General features: G+C 35.7%; 1 protein-coding gene across 4 annotated transcripts in view; it reads right to left on the reverse strand.

Annotated features, from left to right (window-relative positions):
• The window catches only part of ATRNL1 (attractin like 1), a 453,022-nt gene that overhangs the window by 163,017 nt on the left and 275,495 nt on the right, over positions 1-14,510 (reverse strand). The gene's annotated exons all lie outside the window — the stretch shown is intronic.

A 14,510-nucleotide genomic window follows, 5' to 3' on the forward strand; every position in this document is an offset into this window, starting at 1 on the left:
CTTGGACTTGGGGCTGCAGCCAGGGCGACCATCCCTTCTTGCCTCTTTCTGGACTGCCCTCTCTTCTCCAGAGGAACTCTTACCCTGTCCCTCAAATTCCTGCTCAAGTGTTGCTCTCTCATGGAAACAATGACTTCACTTCTCCGTTCATCATCAGTTCCTCCTTTCTCTCTATCCCTAGAGAATAAGGACCTCTCTTTATTATTATGTCACACAGTCAAGTGTCTGTGTCTCTCCTTCCACAGACTACATGTACCTCGGGGGCGAGTGAGTTTATTCTTTCATATGCAGCCTTAGCATAATGCCAGGCTATTCAAGTAATATTCTGGAAAGATAAATAGTTTCAGTAATTCACAGATGAATTTTAACCTTTCATACAAACTGCATACAGTTATAGGACTAAGATGTATATACAAAAAATCCCTCATTGATGAGAATGAGTACATTATATTTATTGTATAATTTTTGTGATAACCGATATAAATTATTTAAACTTGCACAATGTTCCTGAAATTTTATCTAATATTATATAAATGCCATAAAAAAGTGAGGAGCATATCTATAATAATAAAAGCATAATATGCTAATTAGACCAGACAGCCAAACAACCTTCCAGACGACCTACCAGACAAAGCTGGGGCTGAGAGGGCCAAGGCAAGCCGCTGTGGCTGCGAGGGCCAAGCCCCTTGCATGAATTTCATGCATCGGGCCTTTAGTGTTAATACAATATCTTTATATTTTAACTATTAGTGTTTCTACAGAGCTGATTTTTACTTAGGTTAAGAAGGAATATTTCATTAATTATACAAAAGTAGGTAAAGATATTTAAACACAATTTAAAAACCATAAGCTTTCATTTTCTAAGCTACTGAAGACATTCATAAGGTGTTGGAGAATGATTGCTTTCATGATTAGCTTTTCACATTTTTCTCTGTAGTTAGGATCTGTCAATATAAATTATTGATAGTTTCTAAAATATGGAGACTTTTTTTATTATACTTTTATATAGTATTTTTGAGAGACTTAGCTATAGATGGACTATTAAAGTACCCTTTCTCCCCAACTCATGGGACAATGAAGGTAAGTTTCAGTCTCCTAAGTTTATCCTCAAAAGAAGAATTTATAGCCCTGGCTAGCATGGCTCAGCTGGTTGGGCATCGTCCCCTTGTTCCTGGTAGGGGGACATGCAGGAGGCAGCTGATTGATGTTCTACTTTCACATCTCTTTCTCCCTCTCTCTTCCCCTCTCTCTAAAAAAATCAATAAAAATATTTTTTAAAAGAATTTATAAGTCCTGATTTTTTGAGATGAATTTTATACCCCTGTGATGTTTCTTCTCACATGTGACTATGCCATCAACAAATGCTTCATCCTGAACTTTTCATTGTTACCTGGGAAGTACTAGTTTTTCCATTCAGTTAATCCATCTTCTCTTCATGTTTTCAACCATCATGGATGAGATCATACAAATCTTAGCAAGTCAGCTGAAAGATGAGGCAGGCTTTTGAATGACTATCCTGTAGCCAGCCAGGAGGAATACAGCTCCCAGGCTTAATGACATGTCTACTGAGAGTTTGCAAAATTTTCAACAATAAAGATAATTTTTTAAAAAGTTTGCAAAACAGGAAAAAAGAAGGAAGTTGAGGGGGTTATTATTCCTTTTTCCAAGGGGCAAATGTCCTGCCGGCTGGGGCATTCCCAATGCTTCTCATCTCCTCCACAGTTCAGATCAGGCATCGGAGAGCAGGTGCTCAAATAGAGTTTAATGAATAAATGAATGAATGCTGCCAAAGGCCAATTCCTTCCATACGTAACTTCAATACTCTCTGATGATGGTGGTCTTGGATCCTTCAAAGAAAACTTCTTGATGGAAGAGGGAGAAAAGTGCCCTTCGGGGCAAGCTCCCCAAAACCTCCATCTTCCCGGGGAAAGAAAAGCAGAGGGAGATGAAATGCTCCTCACAGCGTCCCTGCTTTGTTCCAGGTATTATGTCGGTGTCAGGTATTTTACCTATTTTAGCTCATTTAACTCTGGCAACCATCTTTAGGTAGTCATTACTGTGCCTGCTTTTGTTTAAGGAAGCAAAGTTCAAAGAACCCAATTGACCTGCCCAAGAGAAATAGAAGAGGATATAAGAGAATGTAGGAGAAAAAGCTCGAATTGATAACAAGCCTGTTCTCTCCAAAGTTTATTCTAATATATTGACACTCTTTAAGTACGTAATTAAATAAATCCACTAACAACAAAACTTTGTTTTTATTTTGTTGTCCCTTTCATTGTAAGTCACCCCAATTCTTTGTTGGAAATTGGAGAGAATATAATAATAGTGAAAAATCCTAATGCTATGAATAAGGACATTGCTCTTCAATCTTATTTGCCCAAATATTTAACAGGGGAAAGGATATATGGTTTTGGTCCCATCAGCATATTTACAGATCACCAGGGACTGTGCCCTGTTTTTGAAATCGGGTCACACGCTGTTAATGAATGTGTGTTTTGGCTTCTGTTGCCCGAGTGTGTCCTCCCCACCTCTCCAATTGTTTTACTAAATGAGGAAGGGTACCTACATGCTGGCAAACTTAGAGAGTGTAATTACTGATGTCTTTAATATGTGCTCTAATATTATTTGAGGGCAATTTTAAGCAATTCGGATAATGTTCTAATAGAAGAAAGTTTTTCTAATGGAAACAGCTTTTTGCTATCATTTTCAGCTTTCTTTTGATTATGTGAATTGATTTTTTTAAAAAGGCTCCAAAGGCATCGTCTTTGAAACTCCACCTGAAATAGGTCAGCGGCTTACTCCCGAGTTGTGCGGTGCAGCATGAAAGGCCGACTCTATTTTCTCAGGACTTCGCTCCTCGGGGGACTTCCCATGGATCATTTCTCTTAGTAAAAAAGCATCCATTGACCGAGCCTATCCTAAAGCTAACAGACTGAGCTTTCCATGGGGAAGCAACAGCAAATTGAGTGCAGCTATTGACCAGCCTTCTGTAGTTAAAAATACAACCAACTGTATACCGTGTCTGATTGATTCTTGAATTACTAGCCATTTTCATGCTCTGCTGGCAACACTTCCTACTTGATAACCTTTTAGACAGGACAAAAATTGCAGCCACTACCATCTCTCTTTGTTACCTGTTATCCACTATATACAGATACATATAGATATACTAGTACACATACACACTATACATATACATAAGAATATTTCCTATATCAGAGCTAACAAGAAACTGTGATCTTATATATATAAAAATACATGTTTTGTTTCTCCCCCAAAAAGTGTTTAAAATTCAATGGCTTAATTACAGTGATAAGCCAATATTTATGTTTATCTTTCTTTCAATCAAGGATAATAAGAGGGATTGATATGTCCTAATAAACAATATAATTAAAATATAAACTATTTTATTCAATATTAAAAAAAAATCTTCTAGATGTATTATTTAGGAGTGCTTAAATACAGTTATGAATTATTTTAACTTAAAGGTCAGTATCAATGAAATTATAAAATAATAAATATATTTTATTCATATATTGGGGGTTTTTTAATAAGAAGGAACATGTCATGTAATTATAGAAAAATATTTATGGGATAGTATTGCATGCACTAGAGCAAAAAAAAATCAAAATTAACTTCTTCACTCCTAAAATTTCATTAGTATTTGTAAAATTAAAAACAAAACAAAACTGCCCTAGGTGGTTTAGCTCAGTGGATAGAGCGTTGGCCTGTGGACCAAAGGGTCCCTGGTTCGAATCTAGTCAAGGACACATGCTGGAGCTGCAGGCTCCATCCCCAGTAGGAGGCGAGCAAGAGGCAGCCAATCAATAAATCTCTCTCAGCACTGATGTTTCTAACTCTCTCTCCCTCTCCCTTTCTCTCTGAAATCAGTCAAAATATATTTTTTAAAAATTGGAAAAACACACAAATATATTTAGTAAAAATGTAGCCTTTTCTTTTGTAAGGACAGTATGGTAATGAGCAGTGTTTTTGTGGAATCTTAATTGAGAAAATTACACGTAATGAAGTCTACAGAAAGAATTATATATAAACATTTCCCTTTATTGTGACTAAAATTCACATTTTTATTTCTGTAAATTTTCATCAGAACAATTTCATATGTTGAAATATTTAGTGACTATATCATAAAATACCTTAACAATCATCATGTTTATCTTTTAGTATCAAACAGAGCATATTAATAAGAACCTAACTAAAACGTGGCTGTGCTAAAGTTTAAAGCAGTGGCTCCCACTCACTGGTTCTCCTTTGCTCTCACAAGTGGCCCCTGGTCACCCCCAAGCAGACATCTGACAACGTTCGGAGACATTTCTGATCGTCACAGCTGCAGCAGGGGTGCCTCTGGTGTCTAGTGGGTACAGGCCAGGGATGCTGCTCCACATTCTCAAATTCACAGAACAGCCCCCTCCCCCAAAACAACAACAACAAATCATCAGCCCACTATGTCAACTCTGTCAAGCTGAGAAAACCTGGTTCAAAGATAGAGGGAAATCGAAACGGAAATGCATTTTAAAATGCCAATTTCCTCGTGACAGGACGTATTGTCTAACTACCCAGAACATTGCATTTGCATAAGCAGTACAGCATAAGGGGGGTTAATGTTCAAAATGGCATGCATCTCTGGGATGGGGGCAGTGTCAATGCCTATCTCCACTGGCTTCTGTGAAAGCTGAATAGAGCATTTTAAACTGTAATACAAATAATTTGCTATTGATATTATCACAATAACACAAGAACATAAAAATAATTGATTCTGTTACAAGTGTTCTACTTCATTAAGTAAGAAAATGAACTAATTTATTTTAACATACTTGTACTTATGCTATGTCTAGAAGAATTAAAATATAAAAGGGCTTATAATTACATTAACCTGAAATTTTTTTACTATTGATAATAATGTCAATGATCAACAACTACCATCTATGGACTGTACTTCATGTTCACACCATCATGAGAGCAGGTGTCATTATCCCTGTTTTGCCGGGGTAGGGAACCATTTTTCTGCCAAGGGCCATTTGGATATTTATAACATTCAAGGGCCATCCAAAATTATCAACTTAAAAATTAGCCTGTTACATTTGGTCAAACATTTAATTAACTCACCCCTAATGCCTTGGCAGGGCCAGACCAAATAATTTCGAGGGCTTTAAAGGCCCATGGGCCAGATGTTCCCCACCCTGGGACAATCTAGATGAAGAAATGGAACCATAAGTAAATTGACTCACCTAATACAGTATAAGGTTAAGTGAAAGGAGGGAGTCCCCAGGATTATCCTTCGCCTTTGACCAAACTCATATAGATCTGGGCATCTCATTTTAATAAAGTACTAGAGGCCTGTTGCAAGAAAAGATTCGTGCAATAGGCCTGGGTCCCGGGTGCTGGAGTAAAACCAGTGCCGCTCTGGCCAAAGGCGCCTTCAGTCTTCGCTCCCCCCCCACCCCCCCACCCCCGCTTCACGCCTATGTATGCAAATTAACCGCCATATTTGTTGGCGGTTAATTTGCATATATCGCTGATTAGCCAATGGGAGGCGGAACAAAGGTATGGTCAATTTCAATCTTTGTCTATTATTAGATAGGATTAGACATTTTCTGTTTCTGTGGAATGTCATTGATAAAGCAAATCAGATGAAAAGGATGACCACCATATAGTTTGTTGAAAAGGTAGCTCTGTTCCCAGTAAAGACTCCCAATCTGTAGGCCAAGCACCAGTGGCATTGGGGTTTATCTAGTACAGAGTTTTGGGGAGGAATCTAGGAGTTCTTCCAAAAAGCATAATCTGTAGATTGAATAAATAATACAGTTTGCTCATATATGTTTTATTGTTTTTGAAGTGGTTGGGTATTATATTACTCACTTTTATGCTCTAGTGTCTAGCAGTGTTCCTTTCACATCGAAGGTAATCAATAAATCATTATTTAAAATGTGTAAATAAAAAAGTTGGACAGTAAATCACTGCTAGAATACTTTATGTTCAGATAGCAATGTTGAGTTTGCCATTTAAAGGTAGCAAACCTTGTCTGATCAAGAACTCTGGGTGATAGACGTGGGAGGTATTTCTTACCTCTACTTTATAAATACGGAAACTGAGGCTCAGAAATGCGTAAGTTATTTCTCAAGGTCGCATAAGTAAATAGAAGTGGAACTGGAATTATGTCTTCTGACTTCAAATTTAATGTTCTTAACATTAGAGGTAAAATGACTGCACACCTGGCCTTGATTTCATTCCTCCTTATTTTTCTTTCAATTCTAAAATAACATTCATCCAAGATATGTACAAAGTCTAACCCTGATTAATAATGACACGAACCAATTATTCACCACCAAAAGAAATGAATGAGAGCTGAAATAACATTTTCAAAAGACCAATTTTTAAACATTATTCTGAAAGTGATAATATTAATTTCATGTCAGAAAGTGGTATTAGATAATTAAAAAAACACATAGTGAGGTATTTGTTGAACATTTTTAGTGCCGACATGTCTTTTGTTATTTTTATACTTTACTTATATTTTTACCAAAAAATTGTGACACCTAATTGCAATACATACACATGTATATGTTTGTGTATATATATGTGTGTGTGTGTGTATTTATATATATATGTATGTATATCTGTATGTTCAGATACTACCAAAAGACTATACACAAAAGAAGCCCAGGAGTTGGCAATGATGTTTGTATGTACAATTAAGAGCACAAAAATATGAACAAGAAGTTGGAATTCTTCGTTCACTGTTTCTAGTGAGAAAGGAAGAAAGAAAATAAAATAGATATGACAAAAAAACACAAATATTAAATTATTGTAACAATATGGTTGAAGTCCACTGTTCTCACATGTTAAAAGTATTAGCAAAATTGCTCCCCTAATAAGGCAATGTGTTTTAATTTGTTTGACAATATATTAACTGACTGATTAATTTAAGAACATCAATTTCAAATTTGAGCTCTGTTGTTCATCTTGAAAGATTCACTGTAATATTTATAGTTTAAATCAGCTTCATTCTGATTATATTTAAACTTCACTGATGCTAATAAATTGCCTTACAATTTTATTGTTACACTATAGATCTATCACTTAAGTATGTTTTATGTAAACTAATATACATTTGTACTTACTAAATGAACATTCTGAATCTAGATGGCATGCTCATTTCCAGAATTAAGGTTCCTAAGGGAGAAAACAAAATGTATGCCTGTGGAAGCTAAACACAATGCTGTATAATCGATTGGTTCACTTAAAGGCATTGGCCATGCTCCCTCTGATGACAGATTAAGCAAATATGAGAGTAGACAGCACCCGCATTATGGGTATTATACTGCGTATTGTAGGGAGGATTATGAAAACTGGTCATGCTCTAGAGCAAGCAATGTAGATGAAAATGCTTTATGAGAAATGTATTTACAAAGAAATGGAGGGAAATATTTACATTAATTCTATAAGTGGTGAATAAATGGTGACATATAGAGTAAATGAAAACCAAAATAGTATTTAGGATTTTCCAGGAGCAGAAGAGAGTCCTGACCTTTAAAAATAGCCCAGATTTTCAGATAGGTTTATTCTTTATGCAAAGAAAAATTTCTATTGGGCTCATGAAATGGAAAAAAACAAAAAGTGAACAAGAAGAAACTATAATCCCTAACAACGCACAACAGAGAGGCAAAAGTGATGCCACTTAATGTTATAACTCTGATCAAATGAATTATAGGTCAGATGAGCAGCGGGACCTCTTAAGTTCTCCTTAATTGTATAAAACAGCCTTGAAGCTTCAGAGCAGGTTAGACTGAGCTTCAACAGGGCGGACTTGCCCAATAGTAGGTTTCTGGGTTAAACCACACCAGGCGATCAATGAACACTACATTGTACACGATTCACAGGCTTGACTTACAAAGCTAGTGGGGACAGTCACTGTAGGAGTGGCTTCGTGCGGAGGGGCTACAAAGGACAGAGAGCTGTCAATGGCAGCCTGTTCTCCGCTGATATTACTATTCCCACCAGTGACAGTCTCCAGTTCTGTCTCTTCCTACCGCTGTAAAGTAAAAAACAAGGGTATGTCTAATGCAACACAGGGCATGACGCTGTACCTGAGTGATATTCATTACACGTGCTTTGGTTAAAATCATCCCCTTAATAAGCAGTTGGTGATCTTTCAAGTCATTTGAATCTATTCAGAATTGGTACCACCGAGTTACTGATCTAGTTTTCTCACCTGCAAGAAGGGACTCACACCTTGATTCCCCCCATACCCTTTTTTAAACAAAGATGTGATAAAAATAAGAAAGAAATACTGCTATCAGAGACAACATAGATGGACCTTGAGAATATTATGCTAAGTGAAATAAGTCAGGCAGAAAACCTAAGAACCATATGATTTCACTCATATGTGGGACATAAAACTGAAACTCAAGACACAGACAACAATATGGTAGTTACCAGAGGGGAGGGGAGTAGGTGGGTAGTAAAGGGTAAAGGGACCAAGTATGTGGTGATGGAAGATGATTTGACTTTGGGTGGTGAGCACACAATGCAATATACAGCTCATGTGTCACAGAAATACACACTTGGAATCTATATAATCTTATTAACCATTGTCACCCCAATAAATTTAATAAAAAACAAAAACAAATAAGAAAATGCTTACAGCTATTGGAAAGAATGAAGTAGTACAGAGACTGAGGGTGTTCTAGCTACAGCTGTAAGATCATCATCCTGGCACCAACCTGGGAGAATAAATAGCAATGAATTTGAACCCAAAGCTGCTATCCAGAGAGGGTGATGTGACAGAGGAAAAGGCTGCGGGCTGTGTTTTGTTTCCTCTCTATCCATAATAACTATGTTCCTATCAAAGTGAATACCAACTCCTACTGCTCATTACGGCTGTCATGTTTTTCACAGTCTCATCTGCCTTATAATTGGAATTCTTATTTTAACAGCATTATCTTAATGTTATTGCTAGCTGTGGAATGTCTTGTGATGAGTGCAACATTAGAGTTAATTTGGCCCTACATCTTTGGTAATGGATACTGTCTAGAATATAATTAACTATAGCTACTCATACTTGGACTGAAATATGTCAAGGTTACTTCCCCAATTTTTGTAGCTTGTCACAGGTGGCCCCTACCATGTTTGCTATCATTTCTCATATCTGACTAACCCCATTTTGCTCATGGTCTTTCCATTAGAGTGGCAAAAATCAGAATTCCTAATGATGTGGAGTTTCTTTTTCTTTCTCTCTTTTTATTGTTAATTAAAGCTGGTTATGCCTTTCAGTTGAGCTTCCCAGTGAGAAATATTAGTATTCTAATAAGAATTAAGAAAGTACTCCTAGGATTATAGTCAATGTGTAATTTAAAAATATAATAGAGTAAATAAAAAATAGATCAAATGACCTATATTGTTAATTTAAGTAGCACCTTCCATTAAGCAAAACCTACAGTTCTTATAATTTAATGTCGCAGCAATGCTACTAAAGCAATGATATACATAATATGCTAATAAAGTAAAACAATATCACTTAATGAGTTTTTATTCCCACTCAGGTGTGATGATTTCCTATTGCTTATTGAATAAATGCCTGGAAGGATATACCTAGCAAATACTTTACAATTTACACATAAATAGGATAAACCAAAAGAATAAAAAAACCTTAGAGATAAACACAATAAATTAATTTTTAAAATTTAAACATTTCAAAAGTTCTTTTTCCAATTCTAAAATGATAAACCAAGGACTGTGAGATTCAATTAAAATTTAATCTTTGAAGCCTGGGACTTGCTTCATAATAATCACTTGGGGGGCGACTGAGGAAAGGAGGGCAGAGATGCAGCAAGATTAGCTCTGAGTCACCAATTATTCAGGCTGAGAGATATGATTCATTTCTCCTGTATGCTTAAAATGGCCTATTAGAAACGCTACAAATTCATCTTAGATTTTAATATTTTATTTCTTATTTAATGAAGTCATTTCACTTAAAAAGGGCCTCCAAAGCAGCTGGAAAAACACAACTGTTTTATGAAGGTATTTTTCCAAAGCTGCATTTCCAGATTCTTGTTTTACAGGCACATATTAGATACCCCCTGCTCCCTGCCTCTTATTTTACAATATTCCTCCGTTAATGTCTATGAACAAACCAACCTTTGAAAATAAGCATACCTATAAATGGGTAGACAAGTTCCACCTACACAGAAATGCAGGCCTCCTCAAAACCAAATCCAACAATGACGTCCACCACACACGTATTAGAATGGCAAAACAAAATACAAAAATATCAACAGTACCTCGTATAGAATTTCTTTCTAAGATGGACTGTCCATGATGAAATATGTAAAGATGATACTGGGTCATTTTTGCTTTAGTTTCTTAAGATGTATTGGGGCCCTGGCTGGTTTGGCTCAATGGATAGAGCATTGGCCTGTGAACTGAAGGGACCCAGGTTCGATTCCGGCCAAGGGCACATGCCTGGGTTGTGGGCTTAATCCCCGGGGTGGGTGGGGGGGGAGGTGCAGGAGGCAGGCGATCAGTGATTCTCTCTCATCATTGATGTTTCTATGTCTCACCCTTCCTCTCTGAAATCAATAAAATATATTTTTAAAAAAGAAAGAAAAAAAGATGTATTGGGAATGGCAATGGTCTTAAATAACAGCTTCTCCTCCATGAAAAATTTTACCTAAACTTTACCTATGTTATATTTAGTTTATCGTATTTTTACATGTCATTAATGGTTCAACCAGAGCCTTTCATCATGAACCAAAAATTAAAAGAGGCTTATACAATAAATACCAACAAATTAAAAGGCTTAAATATGAACAAGCATCTCCGGCATAAAAGTGTAGAACTATGACTCTTGATTAAAAAAAGAAGTGTATATTAAGACTTGAGGTAAATTTTCATATTAAATATCCTAAATTTTAACCCAGTTGCTATTTTATTTTCTAAGCAAAATATGAGAACATATGAAAATGTTTACCTAGAGTATACCATTATTGGCTTCTTAGATTATACGTTTAAAATATCTTGCACAATACTTCCAATATCTGGAATTTCACTTTATAGGATTTCTACTTGATTTAATGGTATTTTATAGAATTCTTAGAGTCAGCTATTTCATTGAGGATATATGAACCTGATCATATTATCTACTAATGCATGTAATAGAAAGTAGAAAATACAAGTTAAATTACTAACCCATTTTAAATGAAAAGTAAGCAAATAAATAGAAACATCAACTTAGTGTAATAACAACTGTCACAGGGAACTATAGCCTAATAAAATATTTAAACAAAAATCACAAAATAACTATTATATGCTGCCACCACACAAGGATGCTCCAAGATAAACTAAAGATTAGGAAAAGGAGCCAAAAACATAACTACTTTTGTTGCTGTTAACACTGATTAACTAGTATTAAGATATTCATATTAGTTTGATGTTAATATAGTAAGCATTAATATTTTAAAATATATACTGGAATGTGTAGTAAGTACTTGACAGTACTCAATACCCTACTATGTTTCACAGTCTGTATGTTCTGCTGAGCACAGTTTTTTTTTGATGGGTCCAATATACCTGTTTTATCTGAGGGTAGATGAAGGATGGGGGTGGGGTTGGAAATTCAGTCTTTTACTCAGAGTTGAAACACTGTCCCCAAGAAATGCTAAACTGTACTTATTACTTTCCAATAAATGATATTATAGGCTACTTTACATAGCCACTTCTTACTTGAAAGACTGCCGTATAAAAATAGTTCATGCTACCATTGCTTAACTGTAACATGACTGTGTCCTTAAGTAGTGCATTGCTCTGCTGAATGACAGCCAATAGGAATACAGGCGATCAGGGTCGTAAGCCTTTTGTAAATGTTTCTCTTTATCATATCAGACACTGAGAGGTGAAACTGGGTTTATCCTCTTGCTGGTTTTGTTCATTTTCATCTTTATATTCTTTATATTAGTCATAAGAAGCTCAAAATAGTCCAGTGAGATTAAAAAAAAAATAAATTGATGCTCAGGAAAACCATAATAAAACTGCAGAACACCAAAGACAAAGAGATTTTAAGAGTTATTGGGAAGAAAATCTGGATAAACTACGAGGAAATGACCATTACACTGTTAGATTTCTCAGTGTGAGCATGAAAGCCAAAAGCCAGAACAATTTTCATATAAACAAAATGGTTGAGTATGCTCTCTCAATGCAATGTAAGTAGATGCTTAATAAAATGCAATTCAAAACATTTCTTATATTGTAGGCAAGAAGGGGATGCTCCAGGCCCTGAGTGAGCCTGAAGAGGAGAGTGGTGAAAAAAAACCCAGAATGTAAAATCTCGTGGAGAATATACTCTCGATTTTCTAAAACTACGTACATGCAAAAGGAAAATGTTACTGGAAGGAAACAATTTCTGGCAGTGACTACTTATGGGTGGTAGGATTATGGAAGATTTTAATTTTATTTATTTTTGTATTTTTTTCTATAGTGATGATTTATTACTTATTTAATCAAAATATGAATGGTATATGTTAATAAAATAATTAAAACACCAGCTATATTACAAGACAGCTGTAACACTCTGAAAAATAAGAAACCCCAGGAAAGTAAACACGCTGCTCAGACCAGCTGTTGGAACTGCTGTCCAGGAAGGAAGCCGGGGCGTCCCTGGCTGTGCCCAGCAGCAGGAGCAGGGCTCACGCTGCCCCTGCCCCGAGAGTGAGGGCAGCCATGCTCAGCCTGCGAGGGGCTCACTGTGTCTGCCTTAGACTCACACAACGCACCTGTAAGTGTTTAGGGTATCTAGTGGGGATTCCAGAAGGAGAGAGAATAAAGAAACAGTAACCAAAAGTTAGCCAGAATTATACAAAGCAAAGGTGTGCAGACTTAAAAAACTGTGCAGAGTGTCAAATAAGAGAATTTATACGTATCAGAGAGAAATGTAAGAACATTGAAAAACAAGAGAAAATTCTGAAAGGTGCCAAAAAACAAACAAACAAACAAACAAGTACAAAGAATCAAACCAACATCAGACTTGAGACAATGGCGTAATATACTTAAAGTTTCGAAGAAGAGATATTTGATACTGAAATTTATATATAACTAAACTGTTCTTTACATGTGAGGACAAAATAAATATATTGGTAGTCAATTAAGGTTTCAAAGAATATGCCACATAAAATTTCTCTTTGAAAAAATCTCATGAAGGATTTACTCTAGTGAAATATGAAATAAATCCATGTGCAAAAAACTAGATATAGAAAGTTAAGTAGAACAAAGAGAGTTTATTGTTATTTAAACATGTCATAATAAAAATAGAGACACTTATAATATATGTATCAATTATTCCATGCACTTAACAAGGGGTGGGAGGAATAGTGGGAGCTGAGAGCATGCTAAAGTATAAGTTTTGCTTGTGATGGACTAGGCAGGAATGTTTATTAATGAGCTTTAGACATTGATAGGGAAAAATAAGCATCATTATGAATCTTGAGAAGGAATAGCAAAGAGAAACACAGAAACAAAATATGAAATGCTCAGTTTAGTAGAAGAAAATCAATTTATCCAAAAGAAATTGGAAAAAGAACAAAAAAGCAAGGCTACTAACCACCACCACCACCACCACCACCACCACCACCACCACCACCACACACACACACACACACACACACACACACACACATGGTGGAAAAGTAATTATTGTCAGTGTAAATAGATTACCAATTAAAAGACAGACTTGCAGAGTGACGGGAGGGGGGACGGATAAAAAGCTAACAGTTTTTTCTACAAAATATAGGTGTGAGACAAAAGGAAAAGAAAATGAAAACAAAGGAATATAATAAGGACTAACAGGGAAATATGAACTAAAAGAAAGGAGAGGTAGAACATTTAAAACTCTACAAAATAAAATTTAAGATTAAAAACCATTGCAATGAAAACAAAAGAAATAAAATTTAGAAAAAAATAAGAGAATAATTATGAGCACATATACACATAAATGCATCCTTGAACACTATTAAGCAGCAATTGACATGTATATGTATGTTAACCACATTTGTTCCTTAAATCTGTGCTTTCTAGTTCTTTGATTAGTCCTAGTCCTCCTTGGCCTATGTGTGTCTTATTTACATTCATCATTTTTCTCCTTACTTGAGCTTTAGCAGTATTTGAGAATGTTTTAAATAGTTGAGGGAGAAAAAAGAAGTTGCATTCAAATAGTCCAGGTTTTGTTAAAATATTTTTACTAAAGCTACTTGAAAATGGGGTCAAAATGAAATGAAAGCACTTACTATAACTTTCATTTAACCATTCTGCCTCTCTTCTCATTTCTCCCCCAGTAATGGGAGACAGACACACAACCTTCCTAATGTTCAAGTAATCTGTGAGCTGCACAAATTAAAAATCAAGGAGCTAAAAAAATCCACAGGCAACTGTCCTCTAAATACTGGCCATTGTATAGCGCCCATGAATCAATTATATTTATTCCTAAATTTTTGAAGGAGTCTATT

This window comes from Myotis myotis, unplaced genomic scaffold, assembly GCF_014108235.1.
Source record: "Myotis myotis isolate mMyoMyo1 unplaced genomic scaffold, mMyoMyo1.p scaffold_m19_p_15, whole genome shotgun sequence".
Lineage (NCBI taxonomy): Eukaryota > Metazoa > Chordata > Mammalia > Chiroptera > Vespertilionidae > Myotis > Myotis myotis.